This window comes from Gymnoscopelus braueri (assembly GCF_963280865.1).
Source record: "Gymnoscopelus braueri genome assembly, chromosome: 12".
Classification (NCBI taxonomy): domain Eukaryota; kingdom Metazoa; phylum Chordata; class Actinopteri; order Myctophiformes; family Myctophidae; genus Gymnoscopelus; species Gymnoscopelus braueri.
Window position 1 is genome coordinate 17266497 of NC_137614.1, and position 18015 is coordinate 17284511.

Consider the following 18015-nt stretch of genomic DNA (forward strand, 5'->3'; position numbering starts at 1 on the left):
TGTGTGTGTGTGTGTGTGTGTGTGAGAGTGAGTGAGAGAGTGTGCACATGCATGCGTGCGAGCATGGGGGGGGTAGCTAGTTGTGGACGGTTGCAGGGCTTTTCTTGGAAGGCCGTTTTTCCTCTTGTAAAATGCTTAAATTCTTACTATCTTATAATCCGAAATAGAAGGCTCATTGTTAGAATTCCACTATCTACTCTGACTGTGTGGCATGTTTGCTGATGTGTAGTATCATGAATAACAAAACGGCATGTAGATAGTCGAGTACACGATCGTGTAGTTTCCACCAAACTTTCACCTGCCATTACATCAGAAAGGAGAAGGCTTCAATAAAGCTAAAAACGTCTCCATAAGCATCCTTGGTCAAACCTCTTGCACAGACACCAGTATTCCAGTTGCCACGGTTTCGGACTCTCCGCCTCTGAACCCTGCCAGCTCCTAGAAAACAAAGAGCAAAGGTCGTGACTGCTCCAGCCGACAACTGTTTGTTGAAATCACCCCTTCACACAGGGGGGGCACAAATAACTTTGCAACCCATCTGAATAGGGCCAACCATCTTCTCTCCCATGACCACCTAGAGTGAAGCAGGAACTATGGTAATCTGCGAGTAAGGACACACACACACACACACACACACACACACACACACACACACACACACACACACACACACACACACACACACACACACACACACACACACACACACACACACACACACACACACACACATACTGTCCTCAACCTCCTTACTGCCCCTTTCCTTGAAAGCCCCATGCTGCACGTCCAGGGGTGTTAACACAAGCTTGATGGACAAAAGGCTGCATTCCTATATGCGCACGAGGAGCATGGTTTGCTGGCACTTGAAATCCTCTTCACTCCTTTCAGACTGAACTCTTTGCTGTTGAACAGTGCCCTCTCTGTTAGGAGCCACTCTTTTGGAGACAACTCCAATTTTGAGACAGAAATACAGAAATACTCTGTGGCATACACAACCCTGTTGACAACAAGGGGCAATGTGTCATAGTCGCCAGTCTATGAAGTAAACATCTCCTCTACTTATGGTCCCACTCCAGCAGATTTATTAATGAGTCATCATTGGAAACTCTCTCATAGTTTGGTCCCAGATAGCCTGAATTGATGGTTACAAACCCAGACTGACTGGCTAGAAATAAAGCTGAGCGATATGGACAAAATCAGATATCACAATATTTTGGACGAAATACCTCAATATTGTGACGATTGTGTGGGGATGACTATTGGGGCTTTCACAAAATATTTACACAATGAGATTTTCCATAAATAATGATTAAACAGTAACAGTAAGGTAAGTGTAGACAATTACATTACTTTACTGTAATGCAGCTTACTAAACCAGGAAAAGACATATCACAATATTATGATATAAAAAAATCGATTCAGACGAGATCTAGTATCAAATCACGATATCTATATATTGCCCAGCCCTTGTTAGAAATCGCAGCATATTACACAATCCAAAGCACAATTTAACAACAAGACATCAAACAAATATCAGACTGTGGATGATGCCACACTCCTTTCTTTTGTGGTTGGGTGGTGGACTTGAATTATAACCGGTCCTCACCACCGCTCAGAAATGTCACTTGTTGTGGCATGTCATTCTCATGCTGTCGATCTGTTTTTTTTCTTTCCTTTTCTGAGTATCTCTTCATGCTCAACATGAGACATTATGTAGCACTTTAGTTTGTGAACTTTTATGCTTGAGTAGCGGAGGATTAAAAAGATTTGAGGTCACAGTGTGGTATTAAAGTATTGGCAGGTAAAGTGTATTTATTTTTACACAGTCATTGCCAGAACAGCCACCAGTCAACGTCATTTACATAGTCATTGCTTCGTAACAGTCATCGGACGACGTGAGCCCATTGTACCGGTTATTTTGAAGTGATGCACTCTGCTATTGTTTGATCCACATTTCCCTCCATGGGCCTGTGAAATCCTTGGCTCCACTTTTGGAGCGCACCATGGGAGGATTAACTTTGACCCCTGCACACAGCTCAATGATTTTGCTCATCTACCACTGGCAATTCGTAACAACAGGCCCTGCAGTGAATGTCTGTCTTTTTCCTGCTGCTGGAATCTGATTCAAATGTTAATGAGCTCCATTCCCATGGTTCTCTCTCCTGTGCTGTAGATATCACCCCCCCCCCCCCCCCCCCCCCAATAACTCATCCTTCCCCCTAACGTTGCATCGGCCTCACATAAACTAATGCACATACGTAGCGTGCAAACACTATAACACATCAAGCACATGCACTTTCAACACACATGCATGCAGCACGTGCATACATACACAAGTAGCTAAACACTCTGTCTAAAACAGACATGCATATTTATGTACGTATGTACTGTATGCATACATACGTATGTAAAAAATAGACTCATTAAACACACGTGCGTGCACACACACACACACACACACACACACACACACACACACACACACACACACACACACACACACACACACACACACACACACACACACACACACACACACACACACACACACACACACACACACACAGAGCTCAGGGGAATCTTTCACAAGGTTCACAGCAGTCTTTGAGGCTGTGTTTGTGGCTATGGATGGTGGTACCTTTTGCATGGATGAAATCTGACGAAGTACCTTTGGGAGAACCTTTTCTTTATATTAAAGGTCTTCTTGACTTTAACAAGTAATAAAACCAATGAGGATGCAAGTACAATATGATATAATGACTCTGAGGAATGACTCTGCATGATAACTTCAGGCAGATAGAAAATGCCCTCAGCTAAATGTTCCTCATGTGTTGCCAGGGTTTTAACTGTCATTCTGTCATGGTAGTTCACCTCAATACTTTTCACAAAACAAACAAACTCTGTGCCTGTTCAGACTTGGCAGTACAATCTGCTAAGATGCAGCACCAATAGACTCTAAATCTAATTTGTTGTTGTTGGTTTGATACTGTTAGGGTATTTGTCAAGTGCATTTACACATACCGGTACCTGGAATTTGTCCTCTGCATTTAACCCACCGTAACTGTAGGAGAAGCGGGCAACGATTAAACAGTTCCTGCTCCCACAGATTTAAATAATAATAATAATTCAATGTGATTTTATTGTATTCTTTTTCATTTTCTGTCTGATGGTTTTATGGTTACTGCTCTACAGGGATAATGAAGACAACTTTAAAACTTGTATTCAAAAAATAATTTCACCCACTCTTTTACACTGAGTCTGTAAACTCACCAAGGCCCATTCTGTCTATATGAGGATGGGGACATCGGGAACACATTTGTCCCTACAGTGCATCAAAACCGTTTATCACCGTTCCAAATCTGATGCTGACCATACAATTGTACGTCAGAATCAGAATCAGAATCATCTTTATTATCACATCACAGGTTTGCACGTGTAAAACAGTGGGTGAAACTTGTTTTTGTGCAAGGTCCATCGTTTTTTGCTGTTTCCAGATAGAAGAAAAAAAGATAAGAAGAGGGGGAGGGACAGGGGGAGCAAGGGGGAAAAGAAAGAATAAAAAACAAGCAAGGTATCTACATAATACTGTACGTGCGCGTGTACATGCACTGCCGATTATAGGATTGCACAAGAGTGAACTTTTCAAATACTTATTTTCATAAAGATGGAATCACAACATAACAGGGTGCCGATGGCCTAGTGGTTAAGGCACATACCACATAGGCAATAATGCAGTGAATCGCAGGTTTGATTCCCGAGCCCGATGGCCTTTGCTGCGCGTCTCTCCCTGTTTCTTGTCACTCTTCACTGTACTATCCAATAAAGCCAGAAAAGCCAGAAAAGCCCAAGAAGAAATAAAATAAAAGATGGCTTCACAACAACAATGCTGGTGTGACATTAGCTGCAGCAATAGCATGTGTGGATTATCAAGAGGTCCCGCATTCTCTTCCCTGTATACATTTCCTGGCTGAGGTGCATTCATTAGGCACGCACGACACATGTTATTCTGAGGGATGTGATTCAATATTAATATTAATGTGATGGGAGGTACATGGTCTTGATGCATCAGAAGTCCAATCAGAGAAGCTCGCAACTTACAAAACCAAACCGCACATTTTAACTACTACCGACGTGAAACTGTGCACACACAGAACCTATGCCCAAAACTTTCACATCGGCATGTAATAGTGCCACCAGGAGGCCGATTTTTGCAAAAAAATATTTTTATAGTACTCCTACAGATTTTGTCCAAACATCACGCAAATCTGTACACATTATCTCTATAGTCATGTGACCATGACTATAGAGTATTTTTTTCCATATTCCATCCTGATTGGCTAAGATTGGCATCTAAAGTTTGCAGGAGTGGGTTCGCTTCCTTATATTAAAATTGGCTTAAGAGAGGACCGGCTGGCGGGCGGACCTCTGATGTCACGCTCATGTCACCATGACTCAGCCAGAACCATATAAGGAGTTCCCAATGCATCTAAATATGGAGTGTGTTGTCTAACCTCAATGTGTCATCATGGCATCAGGAGCAAACAAATCACTCAGCTCCATATATGGGCAAAAAAGGGGGCATGCCATACATGGTCATATACTGATGACATTAGGGATCTCCATATATGGGCATAAAAGGGGACAAGGACTGACAGGTCTCCATATATTGGCATATCAGTCGGATTGGCGGTGCAAAATAGGTGTGAGGGCCATACAGAGATCTCCATATATGGGCATAAAGGCCAGACCGCACCAATGCAACTAGTTGCGACTCCTTGCAACAAAACAGTTTGGTAGCACTTTACAATAATGACCCGTTATAAAGCATTTATAAACATTTATAAGCAGTTTGTAGACTATTAACAAATCATTAACAACCTGTTTGTTGACCTTCGTAAATGATTACTAAAACCTTTATAACTATGGTTACAAATCATTTATAAGGTATTAGTAAGTAGTAAACTATTCATTAATAAGCCATTTATATACATCTGTAAATGATTATTAAATCATTTGTAACTGATGTTATATAATATATACAAGCTATTTGTAGATAAAGAACTAACCATAGACAAACTATTTATATACATTGGTTAATGATTATTAAACAATTTATAATAACATTGTAGAATATTTAAGAATCATTTAATCATTATTTAAAACACATTAAAACATTATTTAGACTCGAGTTTGTTCATCATTAAATAATGTAATTTAAATTGTAGGAAATCATTTGTAAATGATTTATAAAGTGGTATAAATTGAGTTTTTTCGTGGTTATAGGACATCTCTTTAAACATGTATTAAGACTTCATAAATCATGTGTTAAATCTTTGTTCTAGCCCAAGGCATGAACAACAAACCATTTCTAAGCAATTATTACATATTTTCTAAATGTACCAATTAAACCAATTTTTGATTTGAGGCATTGTGTTCAAAACGGAGCATTCCTGCAAACTTTGGGAGCCAATCTTAGCCAATCAGGATGGAATCTGGAAAATCGGACAGATCCGTGTTGATCACATTACTATAGAGATACTGTGTACCGATTTGCGTGTTTTTTGGATAAAATCTGTAGGAGTAATATCCAAAAATGTACACACACACACACACACACACACACACAGGTGGATAAGAGAAGGAAACTGGCAACAGTAAATAAGTCTGTTGGCGTTTTGCCTAAAGGAAATTGGAACCCACCTCCGTCTTGTTCCATCTGTGAAAATGAAGTTTAATATCTAGTTTGGGTATCTAGTCAACCTATAATGCTCTCATTGTAGGTTGATAAAGTCATGCTGTTGCAATACTTTCCTCAAATTTCCGCATTGTCATTTATTGTGCATAAATTATAGATACTCTTTGTTGATCCCTGTGTGTCATCACAGCCCGCAGTAAGTGTGAAAAACACGACAGGAACAGCTAAATAACTTAATAACAATATAAGTACAAAAATGCAGAGGTGTAAAGTGACTAAGAACATTTACTTAAGTAGGCATACTGTACTTAAGTACACTTTTTAGGTATTTCCAGTGTTCAGTTCTTTTACTTCTACTACACTACATCTCAGAGGCAAATATTGTACTTTTACTCCACTACAATTATTTGAAAACTTTAGTTACTTGTTACTTAGATTTAGATTATTATTACAAAACATGCATTAACAACTTCAGCTCTATATACATTTCAAAATACTTTTTCCACCACTGCAAAAATGGAATAAAGACAAAAATAAGAATAAGAATAAAACAGGTAGGTAGTTGAAGCAGAACATATTCTAAAGCAAAAGAAAATAATAATAATATGGTCCAAACTCCCTTGTGGTATATGTCACTGTATAGTTGCATACAGTGACATATATATATATATATATATATATATATATATATATATATATATATATATATATATATATATATATATATATATATATATATATATATATATATATATATATAATACCAGGGAACATGGTATAGATGTATACTTATTTATTTATGAACGAGTACTGTACATGCTGTTTTTCTACAACTGTTGTCCTGTACCTCCATCAAATGAAATGAAATGTAATAAAATAAACTGGTGTTAAATAGCTGGTGGAAAAGAGAAGTAAACAGGCACTGATAAATACATCACAGTTTGAGGTGAAGAAATCGTGAGGAAGACTTATGAGGAAGAGAACTTATGAGGAAGAGAATCAAACTGATGGTGGAGGTTGAATGAACTCAAGTCAAATAGCCAGTTTGTCAAGAGAGAGAACTCTGTGTAAATCATGCTGTACAGAATGTCCATGTTGCAAGTGTGAAGCGTGTGAGGTTGCGTGACAAGGAAACAAATACATTTTCCAAAGGTTTCCCCTCTCTCTCTTTGTATCTTGTTCCATCTGTGAACATCAAGTTGAATATCTAGTTTTGGATAGACAATGGTCTAATTGTACAGTTAAGTACACTTTTCAGGTATTTTTACTTTACTGGAGTATTTCATTTTGACCAAGAAGTCTGTGCCCAATATATTACGGTCCCTTGCCTGCTTTTGGGTACCGACCCACTGGTTGAGAAACAGTGCCGTAGAGCAAGTGTCTTCAATGTTTTTTTGTTTGTTTTTTGGTGACCTTTTTCATCCCGCCGGGGAACTTGTTTTCCGCTTCACCCAGCTGAGTGCTGCCCACAGAGGAGTGCGGAGGAGGAAGCAGTTCAAATCAAATCAAACTTTATGTATAGATTACATTTACATAAAACCAAAGATTGCCCAAAGTGCTGCACAGAAAGAAACAAATATATGTATATATTTTTTACATAAGTCAGCCCCCTGGTGGCGCTATAAAAGGCAAATGTGAAAAATGCAGGGCATATGTTTTTCCTTGGCCTCTAGGGAGTGTGCGTGCAAAGTTTCTGGCAGATCGGTGCAGTTATAGTTAAAAACGCCTGTTTTAGCGCCACCATGAGGCTGATTCAAGTGGCATTTCTTCCTCGGCCTAGTGGGAATGTGCGTGAGAAATTCACGGAAATCGCAAGCTGCGTTCATGATTTGAGGCATTGTGTTCAAAACGGAGCAATCCTGCAAACTTTGGGAGCCAATCTTAGCCAATCAGGATGGAATCTGGAAAATCGGACAGATCCGTGTTGATCACATTACTATAGAGATACTGTGTACCGATTTGCGTGTTTTTTGGATAAAATCTGTAGGAGTAATATCCAAAAATGTGTTTTGCAAAAGTCTGCCTCATGGTGGCGCTATGACAGGCTGATCTGAAAAATGTGGGGCAGAGGTTCTGCTGTGGCATCCAGGGAGTGTGTGTGCAGTTTCACAGCGACCGGGCCAACGGTGGCGGAGATTAGCTGGTCACAGACAGAAGGACGGACGGACACACGGACGGACGGACGGACGGACGGACGGACGGACGGACGGACAGGGGGTAAAACATACTCTCTCGCCATGCCTTCGGCCTGGTGGAGACAAAAATCTATAAATCCTTAGTACATGTTATTATGTGCCCTATAGTAAAGTGAAGACAGTTCATCATTTACAACTGTCTGTTAATGTGTTTGTTCATGTCTAACATATGCTTTGTAAAACATTCCTAAAATATCTATAAATCCTTATTACATGTTATTATGTGCCCTATAGTAAAGTGAAGACAGTTCATCATTTACAACTGTCTATTAATGTGACTTTCTCCTTACCTGTTGCAAACTTCCTGGCTTTCATGAATGAAACCAAACAATTACTAGAATTATCTTTCATGTTTAATAAATGATTCGTAAGACACTCGTAAAGAGTATGTAGACCATTTGCAAACGTTATCATGGGCCTTGTTGTAAAGTGAAGACTATGCATTATTATTTCATGTTTAACAATGATCAGTAAAACATGTGAGATCAAAAAGTGGCAGAAGTAACGTTATAGAGTATAAAAGTATAAAACAATTTATTAAGATATAAAATGTAGCAACTCTTGGCCACAGCACACACACTGACATTTAAACAAAGAAATTCATCACAACAGAATCACAGAGTAGCAGGAGCCTCTGCAGTCACCACCTCCCAGTGCAAGTTAGCTTTAGCTGCTAAGCTAAACTGCTAAGCATGGAGGACATTACTAGCCTACACATCAAAACAAACATTGTGGATACAAACGGCCACCATCAAAATACCCCATGGTCATAATGCTACTTCATGTGTGTACAATTAGCCATTTTATGTTACCTCGATCACCTGCAACAAGACAGTCAAAACACATAAAACATGAATTAGACATATTTCTGTCCAGTCTGCAACTGCATCACTGTTCACTTCCTCCCTAGTAGGCTACTGCAGGTGTAATGCAGGTAATCAATGTGTTGCCAGATTTTGCAAAAGAAACAAGCGGCCAGGTCTATGAAAACAAGCCCAAAAGAAGCAACTAGGCTCAGGCCCATGATAACGTCTGCAAATGGTTTACATACTCTTTACGAATGTCTTACGCATCATTTGCTAAACATGAAAAAAAAACTCCCTAAAAAACTCAATTTATACCACTATATGAATCATTTCCAAATGATTTCCTACAATTTAAATTACATTATTTAATGATGAGCAAAATATAAAAATAATGTTTTAATGTGTTTTAAATAATGTTTAAATAATTCTTAAATGTTCTACAATGTTATTATAAATGATTTCATAATCATTAACCAATGTATATAAATAGTTTGTCTATGATTAGTTTTTTATCTGCAAATAGCTTGTATATATTATAACATCAGTTACAAATGATTTAATAATCATTTACAGATGTATATAAATGGCTTATTCATGAATAGTTCACTACTTACTAATACCTTATAAATGATTTGTAACTGTAGTTATAAAGGTTTTAGTAATCATTTACAAATGTCAACAAACAGGTTGTTAATGATTTGTTATTAGTCTACAAACTGCTTATAAACGTTTATAAATGCTTTATAACGGGTCATTATTGTAAAGTGCTACCAACAGTTTTAAGGCCAGTCCACACCAATGCAACTCCTTGCAACTGTTATTTGGGATAATGGTTGCAAGTAGTTGCTTGTTGCAACAGGGACACGCATGGGAATCACAACGCTCTGGTCGATGTCATCGTTCCAGGCATGTCAGATACAGTCCTCCCTCTACCGAGACCAGTAGCTCCTCTGAGAGATCCCCGATGGGCCGAAGACGGGCTCACGAGCCCCTCAGAGGTCTGAGTTACTCTCCAGAACGGAACGCTGGCCGGCGACGTGACCGTTCCAGACATAGTTCTTCTTCATCAGACCGGGATCCATCCGGCAGGAGAGGATACTCTAGGCCCAGGCAGCGGTCCCGCCAGACGGCCTGGAGGCACCGACAGCGATCTCAACAGTCCCATCGGACAGCAACGAGGCACCAGTCGACCGGCGACATAGCCATCTAGGGGAGATGACATATCTGGTACCCAGCATACGGGTTCTCGACTCCCCAGACCCTAGGGTATTCAAGCAATTAAGTGGAGCTTTGGAGGATGCCTTCCCTCCCAACACCCCTGAGAAGTTCTATATCATCTCGTCCCTACTGGAGAACTATGACGGCCCTGGCAAAGCAGTTTGGTCAGCCTCATCATGTGGCCCTGCAGGGCATCTCTGACCTTATACGGGGTCCGCGCATCAGCAAGGAAGATACGAGGCATTCCGAACATTCGCTCTGAAGGTTCGGCATCGTTGGGCTTGCTCTCCAAGGCAGGGAGGGCAGGAAGAGTGGAGCTGGCCTGCGGAAACTACGTTACTCAGCTCCTGGACAGACTTTCATCTGACGTAGGGGTGATGTTCCGCAGGTTTGCCCACACTGAACACATCCTGATCCCATCTCTTCCAGATTTGGTAAAATAGCTAGGATTTGAGATGGAACTGCGGCCGACCGAGGCACGGAGGAGCTCTCGGGGACGGAGCCCAATGCGGGCTCTGCACCGGACAATGCGTCTCCCCAACCCACGCAGGGCTGCTCAGCCGCCCGGGGTCCATAGTCCACGGAGAGCTGCCCATCGAAATAGGAGACCGGTGAACGTAATGCTAAACACTACGAATCTGAATCCTGTGCAGTCCAAGGGACAGAAGGGAGGGGAAGACGTCAGAAGGTATTGCCCATACTGTAACAACACTAAGCATACACTGGACTACTGCGATAGCTTCAAACAGCTAACCATGGTTCAGAGAGAACGCTGGATCATGACGGAAGGTATGTGCTTGAAGTGTGGGCGATCTCATAAGGCCAGGGACTGCGATCTGCGGAAGAAATGTGCACACTGTGGCTGTGTGCATCTGGACGTGCTTCGTGGCATGCAACCTTGGGAAAAAAATTAAACAGGGACAGAACCACGGAGGAAATGATCACTCGCGGTTTGGGAAACGACCGAAGGTGGAGACCCTTGACACCAAACATCCTCCTCATGGGGCGGCGGGATGCATCACTACCGGTAGTACTGTATGACGAGTCAGAAATGCTGGCCAGACGAAGAGGGAGACATAGCTAAGTCCTTGCTAACCAATTCTGGAAGCACTTCTTGAAAGTGGCTTTCAAGAAGTGCGGTGCTCCACCTACTGAGGCCACCTGCTGCTCCACCTACTGAGCCCACTGCTGCTCCTCCTTCTGGTACAAAAGCCCACAGTTAGACACGTGGATATGAGAACGTCAGAGCTTCATGGGGCGACGGCCGACCCCGTGCAAAGCGTCATTTAGAATATGGAAAGCACTATCAAGAATATATAATTCAACCTCTGTAAAGAAACCTAATTTTATTTACGTATTTCCACCGGAAATCCGTGGGGCAGCTGTAAAGAACATTCCGGGCATATTTCCCAGCATTAGCCATAGATGGATAACACCGTAAGGGAATCATGGCAGGACGCCCAGAAACCTATATAAGGGGATGAATGACTCATTCAGTCCCGACCTTTAGTGACCCAGTCGATCCCCACCTTCCCATATATGGAGATCCCCATAGATGGAGACAACCAACCTCCCCAAGTCTGACATCATTGAATATCCTAGACGGCTATATATGGAGATACCCGGGCATACCTAGTTCTGACATCAGAGAATCCCTCCCGGAACTCCCTATATGGAGATTCTATTGGTTTGGTTTTTTCCTTTATCTTGATTTTATTGGAAGGCAGAAAGAGAATGCTTTTGCCACATTAAGCCTGAGTTATACGCACTTAAATGTGCATTTATCTGTTACAGTGCTGTATGTCTTCGGGAAGGTCAGGCACAGTGACTCATCGAGGCTACAGGCAACCTGACCTTAATGGCGGTCAGCGGGGACATTACAGTTTGGCTGAGCCCCCGTCTGAGCCGCGGGACGCCGGGGAGGAGGAGCTGACCTCCTGGTAGATGGGCGCCGGCCGAGGCAGCTCTTACACACGGAGCTGTAGTACCGCCCCAGGAGATCATAAACATCCCCGACGCTGATGCACCTCTGGGTGAGGAACGAGTGCAACTTCTGTCATGAGTTTGCTGTCACCAAAGTGAAAGTGAAATAGGCCACATCTCGTCCTGCCTCAGCAGCTGCTAGCATCTGGAGCAGAGCTTTGAGTCCAGTGTCTCCCCCGATTGCACCGCAGCCCCAGTTCCCTGTGGCCACCGCAGAGAGATTCTCTCCTCTTTCCCCGGGGCGAGCAAAGCCACAGTAGGCCTTATTCATTTCTCTGTTGATCCTGGCAGGGTGAAATTGTTCCAGAAAGCTGTGGAACGGCAGTGCATCGATTGCCACAATTTCAGTGTATTTTCTCTGCCAGTCGTCCCTTGGCGTTGCGTCGTCATGCCTGCCGGCCCATTTGTAGCTTTGTGCGTAGCCTGTGTATTTACTGTACTGCTGAGTGCCTGTGATGATGAGGCACTCGTTGTGGCCCAGGGCTTCGGTGAAGAGGCGGGACGCGATGAGCTCCGGGTTGATCAGGAAACGGATCTCCTCCTGGACCAGCCCGGAAGCCGTCACACCCCCTCCCACAAACTGGTTGGCGAAATCCACCTGGAGCATTCCGTAGCCATCGTCCTCGATGGTCCCTTCACACGTAATGTGCAGCTTTGTGAGCCGAGACTGTGAGCTTTTCCAGTTAGGAGGTCTATCCAACATTTTCACGTGAAAATTTGAAAAAATCCCAAAATAGGGACACCAGGTTGAAAGTGGTTAAACACAACCCTGCTATCACCACATAAAATAGGCTAGAAGGTCATCATAAAATGGGATAATGGCAGAATAATGGCAGCTGACACAACCAAAGGAGTGTCTCCTAAAGGAGACACGGACTGACTGATACAAAGATCTCCATGGGCATAGATATGGGCATATCAGTCGGATTGGCGCTGCGAAGTAGGGAACCGGTCCTCTAGTTAAACAAAATTCCTCAAATCATGAAGGCAGCGATTCCACTCACCTCTATAATGACTGAATTCCGAACATTGCTGGCCCACAATAACCTACCTGGCCTGGCGGAGACCTGTGCTCCGAGGAGCACTTTTTCTAGTTAGTGTGGTTGCCCTACAACCAGACTACTGTATAGTACTCTATAAAACTTTATTTCTAGATAAACTTTATTTCATTGCGCTATTTCTCCCACAGTTTTTTTTTCCCAATTTCGTGCTATATATCAAAATCACCGGCTTCATCGGGAATCCAGGGCTTGTACTTTGCTAAGAGATAGGTTGTATAGTTTAATTGATATTGATTTATTAGTGCATTAAATGTCCCCATCCACTTTAATGGGAAAATGAAAAAACTCCCATTGAAGTATTTTTTCTCGAAACCGTAAGGGCTACAGTTACAAGACTTGGAGGGGAGGTTAATAGTTTATTGCAAAATTATTAAAAAAAGAATCACACCAGTCGGCCACATGGTGGCGCTATAACAGCCCACTTTACCTTTTGGCCTATAACTCTTGAACCGTAGGTCGTAGAATCCCCTGGATTCCTTGGGTCATGACGCAACTCCCCATATAGGCCACGCCCATTTCCGTCTGGATAGATTTTACGCCATTTTGAATTTTCTTCAAAACACACTTTTATCTCCTCCTCCTACAGATTTTGTCCAAATCTCACAAAAATCAGTACACATGATCTATGGACCCATGCGATAAACATATCCAAGCGGAATTTTGATAGTCTATACCGTTCGGCCGTAATTGGATTCCAAAGTTAGCGGGAAGGGCCCGTTTTACAAAAAATGCCTAAAAACGCGAACGAAACGTCCAGTCAATCCCAAATTTAAATCACATGTTGAGGATGGTTTACTCAACAAATCCCCAAAAACATTTCCACTTTGAGGGGGCGCCACAAATGCGCAAAATGTAACCATTTGACACAAAAACATGATTTTTGGGGGGATCAGTTCTCTCAAAAAGAAAAGCAAGTGATCTCAGGAGTGACATGAAGATGTCATTGGCCAGCTACATTTGTGGGAGGGGCCTGTTTCTTTAGTGGGAGGGGCCTATTTCCTCAAATCAAAACGGCACGCGGGATCCGATCGGCACCGAATTCGAATCGCACGTCGCGCGGCCTCCGGCGGTAATCCTCCCGGCGTAATCCTTGCGTCCCGGCGGCTGCCCGCGACCGGCGTCGGCGCAACCACACTCTTTTCATTATATATTGTTAGCACAGTCTGTGAAGCATGGCACACAAGCATTTCACTGCACATACTTGTATGAGTGAGGTACAAATAAACCTTCTTGGATGTCACAGCAGTTGAAACCGCAACCCGCAATTTAGCGCAGTAGCAACTTGAATAGGCGTGTCTGTTGATTTACTGAATTCTCTTTGAGAACACCTCATAGCCTTCTGTGGGCAGCCTTCTTTTTATTGCAAAAAATCTCTATGTCTCTATGCACAATAAAATGCTAAGTGTTAATAATATAACTCTTAAGAGTGTAAAATATTACCCAAATGGACGTGCCAGACTTAAGGATTTCACTGTTCTTAGGAAGACCAGTTCTTAGTAATGACAGCAATTTCATTTTTTCCACAACATGTTGTCACTTGAACAGATAAGCTTGTAACAATTCCTATGTATCCCATAATTACTATGTCATTGTCATAAGTACCCACCCCATATGTCCTTTAGGGCAGTGGTTCTCAACCTGTGGGCCGGGGTCCCCAAATTATTTTGGGTGGGTCCCCAGATGATTTGCTTAATGTGCAACATTGTTTTCTCACTTAAACAGTAAATAAACCAACATACAGTATAAGTGTATCTGCACATTTCTAAAGTTACGATTTAAGGACCTTTAAGACAAAAATAAAAAATATAACCATTACTGCGTCAAACCGGTCAAACATTGGCCCAGAATCTGCTATTTTCACAATTTGCATCTGTGGAACCGAGTGAAACAAAATGTATTGCCTCAACTCCTACAGTTCCAAGTGCTTGTCAGGGTGGGGGGTCCCCAGTTCAAATATGATTATTTTGGTGGGTCGCAGCCTGAAAAGGTTGAGAACCACTTGAAAGGCCATTTTTAAGGCCATTGTTACATTTTAAATGTAATAATTGTGCAAAAACAATCTTCACAACTGGTGGTCTTCAGAAAAGAGTAGACAGGGTGTTTGAGTGATAATTGGCAGTCAGCAAAGTAAGTTGCCATAGGGGATGTAGTAATCTCACTGAGGGTAAACAGGCTGGGAGTTAATACTTGGCTCTGAATACGGAACCAGCCTATGGCAGTTTAAATACAACCTGCCACAGTGTTTCATGTCTCTGTTATAACATTCATTAACCCCTGTTTTATCTTGTCACTTTTAATTTGATGCACCTGCTCGCAGGTTGAAAACCGCCGAGTAGGGTGACGGCTGTATATCAGCGTGATGATATGGGACGGTGGAGTTCTTTACAACCACTTTCTTTGCAGTGTCACTGCCTCACCCATCAACTCCCCCAAACTTCCGACTCCACACTATAGAACCCGTAAAACACTCCTTAATGGACTCTTTGAACTGGGCACGCAGAACAAACACGTTCATTCATGGTGTTCCAAAATGCAAATGCAGCAAGCCTCTGACACTTTTTAAAGGGGTACTCCTGTCATGGGTGTAAGACACCAGGGAGGCCATCGTTTGCAAAGGACACACAAATAATTGTCCCAAGACCCAGAAGCCTTCCATGCCCTTAGGTGCAGTCTCCTCAATCGTTATTGGCACCGACCTGCTCCATCGCATTAATGTTAATACAGTATGTGATAAGGGCGTACCGGGTTAAAGTGACCCGATAGTGAAAGGAAAATATAGTGAATTTATAAGACTGGAGGAAAATACTGACTCGATAAAGTGCCAAGCTACCTTTAGCAATGTCACATCATATTTTATACACCATCAGTCACCTTGTTTCAGGAGGAAGGTGGTGTTTGACTTTTTTAATGGTAGGCTGATAAATTGACTCACCAAAGTGACTTACATTATTACTACCAACGCCTTGTGTGTCAATAGTTGCTTGATTGTGTTGCATATCACAGTCACGAAGGCCAGTAGAGGCCTTGTAGAGGCCTTATTTGTTTTAGTGCGAGTTTTTCAGACAGCCCTTGTCACAGCTTGCATAAGATTTAATGATATTTGAGGAATGTGTGTGAGGTACACTTTAAAGTGGGGATGACTCATAAGCCTTATTCTCTCAAGTTGTTACAGCAGATGGTTTGAAACTCAGTGCCTCTCAGCGACTTATGGGGAGGGGAAGGTGTCATCCATTTCTGATGAATTCCAAATGAGTTATAGGACCGGTGGGCAATTTGTAACAATTTTACAAGGGTGCGCTGGCTGCCAGGTAAATTGTTTTCCCTCACTTTCTTTCCACCTAAAATCTCTATTAATGTTGGAGGAGCATTGGGAGGAGTGTATAATGTAATGTTCACCATTTATTTTTATTGTGTATAAAACACTGATGTACAGTATTATAAAGCACTGCATATGTAATGCTCAGGATCTTTCACCGCTGTCCCATATGTCAACCATTTAACCACTTAAGATATACTTAGTCGAATGACAAATAGGGAAAATAGCCCATCTACATGCTCATGTAGTAATCATGATGTGTTGTGAGCTTGTAGAGGAAAGTGGTTATTGTGATTACAAAACGTTGTGCTCCTTTTTTTTTATCTGCACAAATTATGCATGATAGTGCTTTATGTCAAAAACATTTATGGGATTGTGGCTTATGGCTTAGGCTATTTTCATGAAGGCGAACAATTGTTAAAGTTGCAAGAATACTCTTTGCAAAGTATAATTTATGTCATGTTTGAGAAGAAAGCAAGGCTCCAGGTGTGTCCCTTTTGAAGAGAGAAACCAGCGTGTCTTTTCAGGATGACAGGAAGATCGCTCCATTCTTTTCCCTTTTTCCTTTTAGTCCGCCTTAATTTTGATGAATGTCAACTCCAGAGCAAGACTCTGCCGTGTAAACAGGGGGGTGGAGCGAACACGTGGAGGGGTTAGAGTGAAAGCACAGTGTTTGCATATGCCACAAGACTAGACAAGTCTCACTCCATAGACAGGCTTGTCTTTTCAAATTGCCTAATTTATGCTCTGTTGTACAACTGTGTCACGCACCGAAAATAGCAGATCTACAAGCTAACATCAGGTCGCTTCCATGAGTATAAATCGGGCTTAAGGCCTTTAGTGGTGAATTTGAATCCACGCGATAAGGGTAGGTAGAGCAGATACTGATTCTACACCTCAAATGCAGTCTGCCACAACTTGTCACAAAAAAATGCCTGGACTTCTCTGAAACATTGCAGTGGATATCTATCATCTCTTTCTTTCCCACCCACAAGAGCTACAGTAGATGAGAGCAGACGAAAGCAGGTGCTGTCAGTGTGTCAACAGGTGTATTCATGGCAAGCGGCACTCACCGCCCCCCCCCCTCCCCCTTCCAACGTTTCTCTGTTGAACAGAGAAAACAAACAACATCTGTACATTTGACATTTTAGATATTGCTATACTTTTTATAAGCAAACTAACACATTCTTTGTTATTGTATTCACACTTTTCACGCTTCATGTTTATAGTTCATCCAGCAGCACAATGTATGATTTAACCTGACATTTAGTCATTTAGCAGATGCTCTTTTATCCACAGAGCGACTTACAAGCGCTAAATCAGAGTAAAGGTGCGGTCACACATACTCATCATAATGCAATGGGAGTGGCCAACGCATGCCAAGGCATCGAATGTGTCAATTACCCATGTTGTCTTGCAGTGCCGGAGATGAAGTGCATGGAAATCAATTTGTTGGTGTGTAGTTTGTTTGACTTACATTGGAGTGGTGGGCTCACAGAAAGAAAACTACAAGCCAAAAGCCTGACAAGTAGGGTCAACCACACGCTTGTTTCCTATTGGTTGATACGGTCAAAAGCTCTCCAACGCATCTGTTTCAGAAAAGCACATGTGTAATCATGCACTAATGCTGTCTTCACACTAGTGTGACAAAGCAACAGGCCAGTCATTTTCAATGGAAAGCTGATGCCTGTCACTTGTCGCTGTGTGAGTTGAGCTGGCTTCAACCTTTTTTTAGCGCTCC

General features: G+C 42.1%; 1 protein-coding gene and 1 pseudogene across 5 annotated transcripts in view; one reads left to right on the forward strand and one right to left on the reverse strand.

Moving 5' to 3' along the window:
* LOC308096262 (neural cell adhesion molecule L1-like protein) overlaps positions 1–18015 on the forward strand; it is a 92449-nt gene that overhangs the window by 9547 nt on the left and 64887 nt on the right. Inside the window, exon 1 of one of the 4 annotated variants that reach the window (XM_080443634.1) lies at positions 16137–16266. The exons of the other annotated variants lie outside the window; for them this stretch is intronic. The gene's annotated coding sequence lies outside the window, so the exon portion shown is untranslated. Of the gene's footprint in view, positions 1–16136; positions 16267–18015 lie in introns of those variants that run through there. 4 annotated transcript variants of the gene reach the window in all.
* LOC308096402 (poly(ADP-ribose) glycohydrolase-like) lies at positions 11770–12600 on the reverse strand (annotated as a pseudogene). Its single transcript has one exon. The product of its transcript is annotated as a poly(ADP-ribose) glycohydrolase-like (transcript).